This window comes from Scyliorhinus torazame, chromosome 5 (genome assembly GCF_047496885.1).
Source record: "Scyliorhinus torazame isolate Kashiwa2021f chromosome 5, sScyTor2.1, whole genome shotgun sequence".
NCBI lineage: Eukaryota > Metazoa > Chordata > Chondrichthyes > Carcharhiniformes > Scyliorhinidae > Scyliorhinus > Scyliorhinus torazame.
In genome coordinates, this window is record NC_092711.1 from 135,075,323 (window position 1) to 135,089,179 (window position 13,857).

The 13,857-nt window shown below is 57.7% G+C and overlaps 1 protein-coding gene across 2 annotated transcripts in view; it reads right to left on the minus strand.

Moving 5' to 3' along the window:
• LOC140419823 (protein NDRG2-like) overlaps positions 1–13,857 on the minus strand; it is a 270,374-nt gene that overhangs the window by 175,266 nt on the left and 81,251 nt on the right. For both annotated transcript variants that reach the window (XM_072503848.1, XM_072503846.1), the window contains exon 2: positions 10,340–10,473. The gene's annotated coding sequence lies outside the window, so the exon portion shown is untranslated. The remainder of the gene's footprint in view (positions 1–10,339; positions 10,474–13,857) is intronic.

Below are 13,857 nucleotides of genomic sequence, written 5' to 3' on the forward strand. Positions count from 1 at the left end.
ACTGGAACAGGAGGAGGCCCATTCAGCCCTTTCTCCAGCCTGTTACTTGGGAACAGGAGGAGGCCCATTCAGCCCCTTCTCCAGCCTGTTACACAGGAACAGGAGGAGGCCCATTCAGCCCCTTCTCCAGCCTGTTACACAGGAACAGGAGGAGGCCCATTCAGCCCCTTCTCCAGCCTGTTACACAGGAACAGGAGGAGGCCCATTCAGCCCCTTCTCCAGCCTGTTACACAGGAACAGGAGGAGGCCCATTCAGCCCCTTCTCCAGCCTGTTACACAGGAACAGGAGGAGCCCCATTCAGCCCCTTCTCCAGCCTGTTACACAGGAACAGGAGGAGGCCCATTCAGCCCCTTCTCCAGCCTGTTACACAGGAATGGAAGGAGGCCCATTCAGCCCCTTCTCCAGCCTGTTGCACAGGAGGAGGCCCATTCAGCCCCTTCTCACAGCTAGGGTGGACTTAGCCATCTGAAAAAGTGCTCGCCGGGCTTGCTGCCATTCTCAAAGGTCAGCCCCGCCTTTCCGTCAAGTCGCTTCAGTGGATCGGGGTCCATGTGAGGCCTGGCATGTGCCATCAAGACGAACGCAGCTGGAGAGCGGACAGTTCGCTTGGGGCGTGTCCAGGAGGAGAGGGCTCCAGGGGGCAGGTGGGAAAGAGACATTTCTAAAAACGGGGCAAGGCCACACGAGTTTGCATTGGGCGGGGGGGGGGGGGGGGGCTCCGATCGGGCCGGCATCTTGCTCCCCGGGCCTATTTTCTCCCGCGCCGGCCCCTGAACTCCCGCGCCACGTTGAGGGAGGCCACCGCGCACGCGCGGATCCCGCGGCTCACAGTTCGCCCCGGGATGGGAGGCTGTGGAGCGGCGTGAACCGTAGGGGCCAGAATCGGTACTCCCAGCGGCCCGTTCACGCCGGCGTGAAACGCGATGGCGTGGGCAGTCTGCCGCCGAATGGGAGAATCCCACCCAGGGAGAGACTGAGGGAGAAACAAAGAGAGACTGAGAGAGCGAGAGACAGGCAGAGCGAGGGAGAGAGACAGAGAGCGAGAGGGAGAGAAAAAAAACACACAGGGAGATGGGAAATTAGACACTGGCTCCGCCTGCTCCAGTCCAGCTCAAACCAGCTCCAGCCACGCCACACACACACACAAAAGAGCAAGCTGTTTTTGAGGTGGCGATGGGGGGGTTGGGGAGGGGAGGGGGTTTGCTGCGGGGGGGGAACTGGGACGCCAGCCAATCACCATAGCAGTTACGTAACAGGCCCAGTCAAAGCAGCCGAGGTTTGGGGAAGGAGGGGCTGCACCTTCGCCTGTGCAAACAGAAAAATATCCGAAACGTAACCAGGAAAGCACCAGAGTCTGAAAGGATTTATTTTCTCTCCCTCTCTCCCGATTGTCCCTTGCCTGTGCACAACTCCAACCCCCCCCCCCCCCCCCCTCCCGCCCCACCCCGCCCCGCCACCGTCAATCGAGAGGGCGATTTGATCCATCGAGGGGTCAGTCGCGGTCTTACGTGACCCCGTCTGCTTTTTAGTCAGCGCATTAGGGGGGGCGGGAGTAGGGGTGGGAGCGATCGACCAGGAGGCCTTTTAGGTTTTACCTTAAAATAATAGATTCTAAGATAAAATGGCACGGTAGCACAGTGGCTTCACAGCTCCAGGGAGCCGGGTTCGATTCCCGGCTTGGGTCGCTGTCTGTGCGGAGTCTGCACATCCTCCCCGTGTGTGCGTGGGTTTCCTCCGGCTGCTCCGGTTTCCTCCCACAGTCCAAAGATGTGCAGGTTAGGTGGACTGGCCGTGATGAAGTGACCAAAAAAATTAGATGGGGTGACTGTGTTACGGGGATAGGGTGGAGGTGTGGGCTTGGGTGGGGCGCTCTTTCCAAGGGCCGGTGCAGACTCGATGGGCCGAATCACCTTCTGCACTGTAAATTCTATGAATTCTATAATATAATAATAATCTTTATTGTCACAAGCGGGCTGACATTAACACTGCAATGAAGTTACTGTGAAAATCCCCCAGTCGCCACATTCCGGAGCCTGTCCGGGTCACAGAGGGAGAATTCAGAATGTCCAATTCACCCAACAGCACGTCTTTCGGGACTTGTGGGAGGAAACCGGAGCCCCCGGAGGAAACCCACGCAGACACAGGGAGAGCGTGCAGACTCCGCACGGTCAGTGACGCAAGCCGGGAATCAAACCTGGGACCCTAGCGCTGTGAAGCAGCAGTGCTAAACACTATGCTACCGTGCCAACCGCGATGCGGGGCTGAAATAAAATTTCAAAAGATGGTTGTCTGGGATATATGGGGCGACTGAGACAATGTTCTGCCGTCATATTCTTTGCATAGTTTTTCCTGCCACTGTTCAATTTTTTTTTACGGCTGTACCTGTCCTGGGAGTGTTTGATGGGGACAGTGTAGAGGGAGCTTTACTCTGTATCTAACTCCGTGCTGTACCTGTCCTGGGAGTGTTTGATGGGGACAGTGTGGAGGGAGCTTTCCTCTGTATCTAACTCCGTGCTGTACCTGTCCTGGGAGTGTTTGATGGGGACAGTGTGGAGGGAGCTTTACTCTGTATCTAACCCCGTGCTGTACCTGTCCTGGGAGTGTTTGATGGGGACAGTGTAGAGGGAGCTTTACTCTGTATCTAACCCCGTGCTGTACCTGTCCTGGGAGTGTTTGTTGGGGACAGTGTAGAGGGAGCTTTACTCTGTATCTAACCCCGTGCTGTACCTGTCCTGGGAGTGTTTGTTGGGGACAGTGTAGAGGGAGCTTTACTCTGTATCTAACCCCGTGCTGTCCCTGTCTTGGGTTGATCTCAATAGGGGTCGGACCTGGACATCAGAAGACACGAGCATTTGGAGGCGTTTGCTCGCTCCACAGCATCCTCATTCTCACCACGCAAGCCTCCTTCAACAGTAACACAAAAGTCAGGTACCAAAACAGAGCTGCAATTCGAAGGAACAGCTGTCGCAACAGATGCCGAGAGTGAGCACAGGGGCACTTTGGGGAGCCCAGCGCGAAACCTGAGAAAGCTCACAAATAAAGGTCAAGACGGCTTTTGTTGGGAGGTCGGGCACGCCTGCCTGCCTGATCTGTTTATTAGTTGGCCTGTGCTTGTAACTCCGCTTCCTTTCTGCCTCCTCCCCGCCTTTCAGCACCTGGGGAGAGGTGGTTGCCAGGGCGATGGGGTTCCTTTGTGCACCGGTATGCCCGGGGGGGGTGGCCATTTTGATTTCAAAATGGCCCCCAGTTCACGCACTTTTTCAGGGAGGCAACAATGTCGGTCGGACAGGATCTCTCATCTACCCAACCCCCCCAGCCCTATCTCCTCTCCGCCCTTTGCCCCACCCTTCTCCATGCCGGCGTCCGGCATTAACCCTCCCCACGACCCCCCTCCCCCCCCCCAAACACCACCAAAGGGTTCAGGGGTGAAAGATCAGCATCTCCGCAGTCCCCTCTTCCTCCCGCCCTGTCGCGTTTTGGCCCGGCCAGGCTTGTTGACACTTTGAGGAGCTCTGAGACCGGCACTGGCGTGATCACCATTGTTTGCCTCTGGCTCCATTGTTGGGGGAGCGGCCGAGCAGAACGTTCAAAGTAGGCAGGGCACGTTCCGCTTCTTCACATTCTGTCCCGGGACATGGGCGTCGCCGGCGAGACTCCAGAAACAGGGGCGGCACGGTGGCACAGGGGTTAGCACGCCGCCTCACAGCATCAGGGTCCTTGGGTGACTCTCTGCGTGGAGTCTGCACGTTCTCCCCGTGTGTGCGTGGGTTCCCTCCGGGTGCTCCGGTTTCCTCCCACAGTCCAAAGATGTGCAGGTTAGGTGGGTTGGTCAGGATAAATTGACGCTTAGTGTCCAAAAGGTTCGGTGGGGTTACGGGGATAGAGTGGGGGGGGGGCCTATTTGGGGCGCTCTTTCAGAGGGTCGGTGTCGACCCGATGGGCCGAATGGCCCCCTTCACCATTGTAGGGATTCTGTGGTTCAATGGGTCTCCCCGTCCCGTCCCGAATTGCCCCCATGAATTTAGGCTCTCCAATGACTCAGCCATTTGAGAGAGTGGTTGGGGGGGGGCAGGTTAAAGGTCAACCACATTTCTGTGCAGGGAGTGGGCCAGGAGTGTAGGCCAGACCAGGGTAAGGAGGGCGGAGCTCCCTAACCCCTCCCCCCCACAAAGGGGGCCACTAGTGAATCAGCTGAGGGGTTTTGATGGTGGTTAGCACTGTTGCTTCACAGCTCCAGGGTCCCAGGTTCGATTCCCGGCTTGGGTCACTGTCTGTGCGGAGTCTGCACGTCCTCCCCGTGTGTGCGTGGGTTTCCTCCGGGTGCTCCGGTTTCCTCCCACAAGGCCCGAAAGACGTGCTGTTGGGTGAATTGGACATTCTGAATTCTCCCTCTGTGACCCGCACAGAGGCAGACACAGTCAGACAGAGACAGGGAGATAGGGGGCGGGATTCACCGCAATCGACGAATCTGCCTGACGCCAAGAACGGCCCGAACCACTCTGGCGTCAGGCCAACCGGATGTACTTCCGGCGCCAGAGGAATTGGTGCCGCGCCCGCCGGTGGCGAAGGGACTGCGCGAGTTAGCGCATGCGCAGAACCGTCGCCGTGGTTCAGTGCATGGGCAGGCCGGTTGGCGTATTCTGGCACATGCACACGGGGAGTGTCTTCTCTGTACCGGCCGTGGCGGAGTCCTACAGAGGCAGGCGCGGAAGGAAGAAGTGCCCCCCCCGCACAGGCCCGCCCGCAGATCGCGTGCCCCGATCGCGGGCCAGGCCACTGTGCCCCCCCCCCCCCCCCCCCCCACCCCCGGGGTCGGATTCCCCCGCACCCCCACGAGGACCGCACCAGCCAACTTACCAGCCAGGTCCCGCCGTGTGGGACCATGCCCAGTCCACGCCGGGGGGGGACTGGCCAGAAACCGACGGCCGCTCAGCCCATCGGGGCCCGGAGGATTGCCGGCAAGGGGGGGGGGGGGCTGCCAACGGCCCCCGACTGGCGTGGGGTGATCCCCACCCCCGCCCGAAAACTGGCGCCGGAGAATACGGCAGCCGGCGTCGGAGCGGGATTCACCCCCCCCGGGCGATTCTCGGAGAATCCGCCCAGGGAGATCAAGAGAGACAGACACAGAGGGCGGGATTCTCTCAGCCCAGGGCCGGTCGTGAGAATCCCCGCGATCGGGCCACGCCGCCCCCCCCCCCCCCCCCCCAACTCCCCCTGGCGTGGTCGGCTCGGCGTTGGTCGCGGGCCGCTCCACGCGGCCGGCCCGGGATGGGCCGAGCGGCCGTAGTTAAAACGCTGAGTCCCACTGGCGCCGTCCACACCTGCTCACAGCCGGCGGGAACTCTGCAAGGGCCGGGTGGTGGCCTGTGGTGGTGGTGGGGGGGGGGGGGGGGGGGGGTCTGACCCCAGGGGGGGCCTCCGATGCGGCCTGGCCCGCGATCGGGGCCCACCGATCGGCGGGCCGGCCTCTCTGTCCCCAGCCTCTTTTCCGACGCACCGGCCCCTGTACTCATGCGCCATGTTGCGCGGGGCCGACGCATTGAAGGAAGCCACCACGCATGTGAATGTTGGTGCCGGTGCCACTGCGTAGGGGCTTGTAGGGGCTAGAATTATTCCTGGCAGCGGCCCATTCACGCCGTCGTGTTACGGCGTAGACATTCTGCCGCAGGATTGGAGAATCCCGTCCAGACAGACAGAGATAGTCAGATAGAGACAGACACAGAGACAGCGCCAGAGAGAGATAAGGAGAGCGAGAGAGACACAGAGACAGACTGAGAGAGAGGCACAGAGAGAGAGAGATAGAAATAGATAGAGAGCGAGAAAAAGTCAGAGAGAGACAGAGAGAGCGAGAGACACAGTGAGAGAGGAGGCAGAGAGTGAGAAAGAGAGAAGGAGAGAGAGACAGAGAACGGGGAGAAAGTCTTAGAGAGAGAGAGACAAAGCGAGGCAGAGAGATAGAGAGAGAAAGGGTTAGAGAGAGACAGGGGAGCATCAGAGAGAGAGGGAGCGAGGTGGAAGAAAGTGTCAGAGAGAGAGACAAAAAGAGAGAGAGCGAGAGAAAGGGTTATAGAGATAGGGAGCGGGGGAAAGCATGAGAGAGAGAGACAGGCAGAGACAGACAGAGAGACAGACAGAGAGTGAAATAGAGAGGGACAGTGAGAGAGACAGACGGGGAGAGAGAGATAGAAAGAGATAAAGAGAGAGAGTCAGAGAGATACACAGAGAGACGGAGAAATAGACAGAGAGACAGAGAGAGTCAGAGAGACAGAAAAGGAGAGATAAGAGAGAGAGATAGCAAGAGATAGAGCGGGAGAAAGAGAAAGAGAGAGAGAGACACACCGAGAGAGATAGGGAGAAAGAGAGGAGGGAGAACGTCTCAGAGAGAGAGAGAGACAGAGACAGAGGGATAGAGAGAAAGGGTTAGAGATAGACGGGGGAACATCAGAGTGAGGGAGACAGAGAGAGAGGGAGGGCGACAGAGAGAGAGCGAGGTGGAAGAAAGTGCCAGAGAGAGAGAGAGACAAAGAGAGCCAAAGAGATAGAGAGAGAGACAGAGAGTGAGAGAGAGAAAGAGAATGAGAGAGAGAAGGGGTTAGAGAGAGAGGGGGGGGAGTGAGAGAGAAGGACGTAGAGTGAGAGAGATAGAAAGAGAGAGAGAGAGAGAGAGAGAGACAGAGGATGCGATTTAACAAAATTTGAACAAAGTCCCATAGTTAGATATGGGACATCAGTGGGGTCGCGCAGCCGAACCCCCACATCGCTCCGTTTCCTGCACTGAGGAGCTCCATTTAAAAATGGCGTCCCGATGTCTGGAGCACCCAACATGACCGCCGACCCTCCCCAAGCCCCAACTCACTATGGGTGGGTCGCCAGGCCCCCTAACTCCCACACAGACCAACCCCCCCAACCCCCAAAGCCCGATTTGCACCGTGTGAGAAATGCCAGCTTGGCACCTTGGCAGTGCCAGGCTAGCACCCGGAGGGCACTGCCAGGGTACCAGGCTGGCAGTGTGATGCACGATCAATTGTACAAAGACTCAGATTGGGGACAACTGTGGCTTTATTGCAGTAAGACGCGTGGCCTCCTACAGCAGCTGGCGAAATGGCTGCTGTATGGGGAGCACACATATTTATACTCCGCCTACTGGGCGGAGCCAGCAGGCAGGGGCTACCGGCGAACCTGTAGTACAGGTCCTACCTTACATCCCCAATACAGGTGTACAGTGGTTCACCACATTCACCCCCTGTTAAAAATGAGTCCGGCGGGGGTGGTTTAGAACTATATACAGTAGTGAAAATTATGTACAGCCTTTTATTGAAAAGCAAGTGAGAAAAAAAAAGTGTCCTCGTGAAAGTCCGGTGCCAGTTGGAGGTTCAACCGGTCTGGTGCCTTGACGTTCCGCTGGGAGCGACGTTACGGTGGCGGCGATGTCGATGCTGGCCTGATGTTGGATGACTCCGGGAGAGTGCCGAAATCCTCTTCATCCTCTTGCGTGGGCAGGGGAAGGAGGGATGGACCTGGTGGGGTTAATGTTGGAAGCGCCGGGGAAGGTGAGGATGGCGCCTGGACGGGGAAGTGTGTATGAGTGGAACCTGCTGGTGCTGGGTCCCTGAGGGAGACAGTATCTTGGCAGCCGTCAGGGTACGCCACATAGGCATACTGGGGGTTGGCATGGAGCAAGTGTACCCTATCCACCAACGGGTCCGCCTTGTGGAGTCGGACGTGCCTACGGAGCAGGACCGGTCCTGGAGCTGAGAGCCAAGTCAGGAGCGACACCCCGGAAGTGGACTTCCTGGGGAAGGTAAACAGACGTTCATGGGGTGTGTTATTCGTAGCGGTGCACAGTAGTGACTGGATGGAGTGTAGTGCATCAGGGAGGACCTCCTGCCAGCGAGAGGCTGGGGGGTTCCTGGACCGTAGGGCCAGCTGGACGGCCCTCCACACCGTCCCGTTCTCCCTTTCTACCTGTCCGTTTCCCCGGGGGTTGTAGCTGGTCGTTCTGCTGGAGGCAATGCCCCTGCTGAGCAGGAACTGACGCAGCTCATCGCTCATGAATGAGGATCCCCTGTCGCTGTGCCCAACCTAGAGTACAGGACCTGTATCTTCTGAGCCTCCGTCGGTGGGGTGTTCGCTGAGTTTATGTAAGCCTCGAAGCAAGCTAGCCAGTGATTAAAGTCTTTTCTGGCGTCGGGCGATTGCGGATCCAGCTGCAGGCGATCTGGTTTGTCCATCTTGTAGAAAATCTTAGTGCAATAAATTGATGCACGATCAATTGTACAAAGACTCAGATTGGGTACAACTGTGGCTTTATTGCAGTAAGATGCGTGGCCTCCTACAGCAGCTGGCAAAATGGCAGCTGGATGGAGGACACGCATATTTATACTCCTCCTCCTGGGCGGAGCCAGCCGGCAGGGGCTACCGGCGAACCTGTAGTACAGGTCCTACCTTACATCCCCTAATACAGGTGTACAGTGGTTCACCACATTCATCCCCTGTTAAAAATTAGTCCGGCGGGGGTGGTTTAGAACTATATACAGTAGTGAAAATTATGTACAGCCTTTTATTGAAAAGCAAGTGAGAAAAAAAAGTGTCCTCATGAAAGTCCGGTGCCAGTTAGAGGTTCAACCGGTCTGGTGCCTTGACGTTCCGCTGGGAGTGACGTAACGGTGGCGACGATGCCGATGCTGGCGACGTCGGTGCCGGACTGATGTTGGATGATTCCGGGAGAGTGCCGAAATCCTCTTCATCCTCTTGCGTGGCCTCCTACAGCAGCTGGCGAAATGGCAGCTGGATGGAGGACACGCATATTTATGCTCCTCCTCCTGGGCGGAGCCAGCCGGCCGGGGCTACCGGCGAACCTATAGTACAGGTCCTACCTTACATCCCCTAATACAGGTGTACAGTGGTTCACCACACAGTGTCAGGGTGCCCAGGTAGCAGCCGCAGTGCCAGGGTGCCACCCTGCCCAGAGGGCATGTACCTGGGGGCCTCTGGTCCCCAGGGAGACCCTCACGGGTGCCGTACCGCCTCGGGGAGCAGTGCTGAATGGCGGAGGAGTGAATCCCAATGCCGCCGGTACCTCGGGAATCTGCACATTCGAGTGAAACTAGCTGTCTCGCTCCGAATGTGTCGATTTGCCGAAAACTGATCCCGTCCACAATGGGCAGAATCTGCCTCGTAACGTCTCACAAGGTCGCTTCGGATGGGGCGAGGCATTGCCAGCCGGGTGGATCCCGGGAGCGGCGGTCTCCCGGCTTCGAGCTGCCACGCCGCTCCGAAGCAAGCTGCTGTTCGGGTGCAGCGCGACTGTGCGATCGCGCCCCGAGAGAGAGAGAGAGAGACAGAGTGAGAGAGAGAGAGAGAGAAAGAGACACAGACAGACGGAAAGTGAGTGAGAGATGGAGTGAGAGAGAAAGAGACAGCGAGAGACAGACGAAACGAGACGGATGAGAGGGACAGAGAGAGCGAGCAAGAATCAGAATCAAAGGTGTGCTTTGAAACGAGGTGAAATCGCATTTTCCTGATCTGGCTGTCTGCCCGGGACAAAGCACTGCTGCAGACATCTGTCTGATACCCAACAATCCCAAAGGACGAGGAAGATGATACGTATCTCAGTTCATCGCATTGTACAGAAGTGCCAAACCCAAGTGTATTGTAGTGCCAATTAAGGCAGAGTGTGAGAGAGAGAATGAGAGAGGGGGGGGCAGAGAGAAAGAGGGACGAAGAGAGTGAGCAACAGACAGAGAGAGAGGGACAGGGAGATAGCGAGGGACAGAAAGGGAGAGAGGGTCAGAGAGAGGGGGACAGAGCGAGAGAGACACAGGGAGAGAGGGACAGAGCGAGAGGGACGCAGGGAGAGAGGGACGGAACGAGAGAGGCAGGGGTGGAGAGAGAGAGAGAGGGATGGGGAGGCAGAGTGAGAGAGAGACAAGGAGATAAAGGGGGGTGGTGAGAGGGAGAGAAAGAGACAGAGAGAAGGACGGAGGGAGGAAGCAAGAGGCAGTGAGAGACAGGGAGAGGCAGCAAGAGGAACGGACAGAGAGGGACGGAGATACAAAGTGAGAGAGCAGGATGCAGAGAGGGAGAGAGAGAGGGATGGAGAGAGAGGGAGACAGGAGGTGGGGGAGCGGGAGACTTGAATCCGCGACCTTCTGGCTCCGAGGCCTGCTGTTGACATCAAAGCTGCGACAAGCACGGACGCCTGCTCAGTTAGCCCCGAAGGGCACCGAATTAAACCTTTAAAGAGCAAAATGTTTCTTCTCTCCTGCCTCCCCACCCGCCCCCCCACCTCCCACCCATAATGCACCCTACCAACACCCATACCAAAATGTCACCCACCTCTAGTACTGGTTCCAATCAATTGGGAAAGAAGAGGTGGCCGAGGGCTGTCCGAGCACGAGGGGCCTATCCACTTAGGCCTTGGGCCTATGGCGCCTCGATGTCCGTTCGATCTCCCGAAGGGTAGGCCTCACCTAGACAGGAGAAGCAAGGTGGGAACGCATGAGTGGAGTGACTGAGGCCTATTCTCCAGGCCTTGCTTGTCGGCAATGAGGGGAGAGGGGGGTGGGAGCATAACGCTCCCCGACATTTGATGACCTTGTTTCTCCACCCTCCTCACAGGCCTTGCCATACCCCCCCCCCCCCCCACTCCCACAAAACACCCCACCCCATCCAATCCCTTCAGTCTCCCCCCCCATCCCCACACAGCTGCCACCTCCCACCCTCCCCCCTCATGAATTCTCAACCCTAACCCCAAAATGCATTTAATCCTCCCCTCTCCGAAACTCCTGGACTGCTCTATTCTCCCCCCCGCCCCCCCCCCCCCCCCCCCCCGCCCCCCTCCTCCCCCGACACAAACTTTCTCTCACCACCGACTCTAACCCTTCACTTTAACCTCTCAACATCCTTCTGCCGCCCCCCGCCCCCCTCTCATTCAAATCCTCCATTCGGGCCATTGTCCCTGTGCGTATTCTCTCTCTCTCTCTCTCTCTCTCTCTCTGTCCCTCTTCTCCCTCTCATTCTCTCCTCTTCTCCTTCCCTCTCTCTGTCCCTCCTTCTGTCGCTCTCTTCCCCCTCTCTGCATCTCTCTCTCTCTCCCTCGCCTTCCCTCTCTACTATCACCAACGCAGGGAAAAAAACAAAACGTCAACTGGGACATTTGTCTCAATTCTGCTTGTGGGGCCTTGCTCTGCTCACTGGGGTGGCTGCCACGGTTTCCTCCATGACAACAGTGACTGGGCCACCAAGGTGAGGCATTACACCCGGAGCCTCAGGAACCACATGGGACTCCTTGCCTCCCTCATCCATCCCTCCCTCAGACTCCCCGCCCTCTGCCTTCCGGCCTACCCTCCCCATCTACCCACTACATCCCCTCCCCTTGCCCCACTACCCCTCCAGTCTCCCTCCTCAGCCTCCTTTCCCGCCTCCTCCCCTCCCCCAGGCTACCCTCCCCCTGACACCCCTACCTCTGATTCCCCTCCCTCAGCCACCCCTCCCTCCACCTCGGCGCCGTCCGCCTCCCCTCCCCACCTACCCCTACTCTCCGCCTCCTCTCCCTCTCCTTCCTCTCGATCCACCTCCCCTCTCTCCATATCCCCTCCCTGCCTACCCAGACATCTCCTCCCCTCCCCAACCACCCCTCCCCACCTCCCTTCCCTCTTCCTCCCCTCCCTCCACCTTCGCTCCTTCCGCCTCCCCTCCCCAATCATTCCCTCCCACCGCCTCCCACTTCCCCTCACCTCCCTCCCCCTCCCCTCCCCTCCCTAATCATCCGTTCCCACCACCTCCCACTCCCTTCACCTTCCTTTCCCCTCCCTTCCAACACTCCAGATCTCCCGCTAACCCACACCCCCCCCCCCCCCCCCAAACCACCCCCACCCACTCTGCCTGCGTGTTGAGGTGTTCCCTCATGTCGCTCCCGAAAAGCCCCGCGCCCTATTTTATTCGACTCTGCCCTCCCCAGGCCCATGCATGCCCCCCCGCCCACCCCCACCATCCCACAAACAGCAGAAATGCTTTTCCCCACACATCCCTTTCTCTCTCTCTCGCTCCCTCTCTCTCTCTCCAATCCCCCTCAACACCTTGAAAACCTGGAGCGAATCGCCCCTCAACCTTCTAAATTCCGGGGGGAACCCCCCCCCCCCCCCCACCCCCCGCCCCTTGGCATCTCCTGCCTTTGTAAATTAACCCTCGAGGCCGGGGGCGTTTGTTCCCATTGAGCCTTAACTTGCACACGTGCCCTCCAAGGTCAACAGAAGGCACGGCGGCTCGAAACTCACCCAGTCCTCCAGGTGTGTGGCCTCACCGGGGCCTACAGGTCAAATCAAAGCCTTTGTTTCCCACACTACAGCTGATAAGAGCCGGCATTCCATTAGCATGTGTTTCCCTCCCCCCACCCTGGCGAGGATTTTCTGCATTTGTTCGTGACACTTTGAGAGACCTCCGTCTCCTGGATACCATCCCCTCCCCCTCCCGACCGCCAGCCCGGACACCCACCTCGCGCCCGACTCAACCCACCCTCCCCGTGACACAAGTCCCTTCAGGCTCCTGATTATTAACGGCACTTCACCATTCAGAAAGCGCCCCTGGCTCTGCAAATCTTTCTAGGTGCGAAGTCCAATTGGCGACAGTCAGGTCACATCTCCGCTTTTTAAATTATTTTCCACGGGGTGCGGGCGTCGTTAGGGCATTCATGGCCCCTCCTCACCCCCAACCCTAATTGCCCCCACAGGTTCGCTCGGCCATTTTGGGGAAGGGGGGGGGGGGAAATCATGTTTCAATCACATTGCTATTTGGAGGGAAGGGGGTCTGGGATCACGTGTAGGCCAGACCAGGACAAGATCGGCAGATTTCCCTTTCCTTATAGCGGAACATCAGTGAACCAGATGGGGTTGTTTTATATGGATAATCTATGATAGTTTCTGTGAACAGTTTTGGTCTCCTTATCTAAGGGACGATATCCCGGCATTGGAGGCAGTCCCGAGAAGGTTCACTCGGTTGATCCCGGGGAGGGAGGGATTTCCTTATGAGGAGAGGTTGAGTAGGTTGGGGCCTGTCCTCATTGGAGTTTAGAAGAATGAGAGGCGACCTTATTGAGACAGAGAGGATTCTCAGGGGGTTCGACAGGGTCGATGCTGAGAGGATGTTTCCTCCTGTGGGAGAGTCTCGGACCAGAGGGCAGAATCTCAGAGTGAGGGGGTCGCCCCATTTCAGACAGAGATGAGGAGGAATTTCCCCTCTCGGAGGGGGGTGAATGTGTGGAATTCTTTCCCGCAGGGAGCTGTAGAGGCTGGGCCGTTAAGTATGTTCAAGGCCCGAGACAGACAGATTTTTAATCGGTGAGGGAATCGAGGGTTTATGGGGCTAAGGCGGGAAAGTGTTGCGGATTATCAGATCAGATCGGTCACGATCTCATTGAATGGTGGAACAGACTAGATGGGCCGAATGACCTGCATAAGATCCTACGATTTATGTCCTTGTGGCCACTGTCATCATTACCGAGATTAGCGCCCTATATTTCAGATACAATTCATTCAATGTATATTCCACCAATTGCCCATTGGTGAGATTTGAACCCGTGACCCCGATCCCACCAGAATATCAGCCTGAGGCCTCTGGATTACGAGCGCAGTGACAGTAACATTAGGCCACAGTCTTAGATCCAGAACCCATCCACAAACCGCCCAGGACCCATCGATACCTCTTTGTGTTACTGACTGTATCTGTACTGATGTTAATCCAGCTCCCTCACTGTCACTCAGTAACCCCTCTCCCCCAGCACCCTGTGTTACTGACTGTATCTGTACTGATGTTAATCCAGCTCCCTCACTGTCACTCAGTAACCCCTCTCCCCCCAG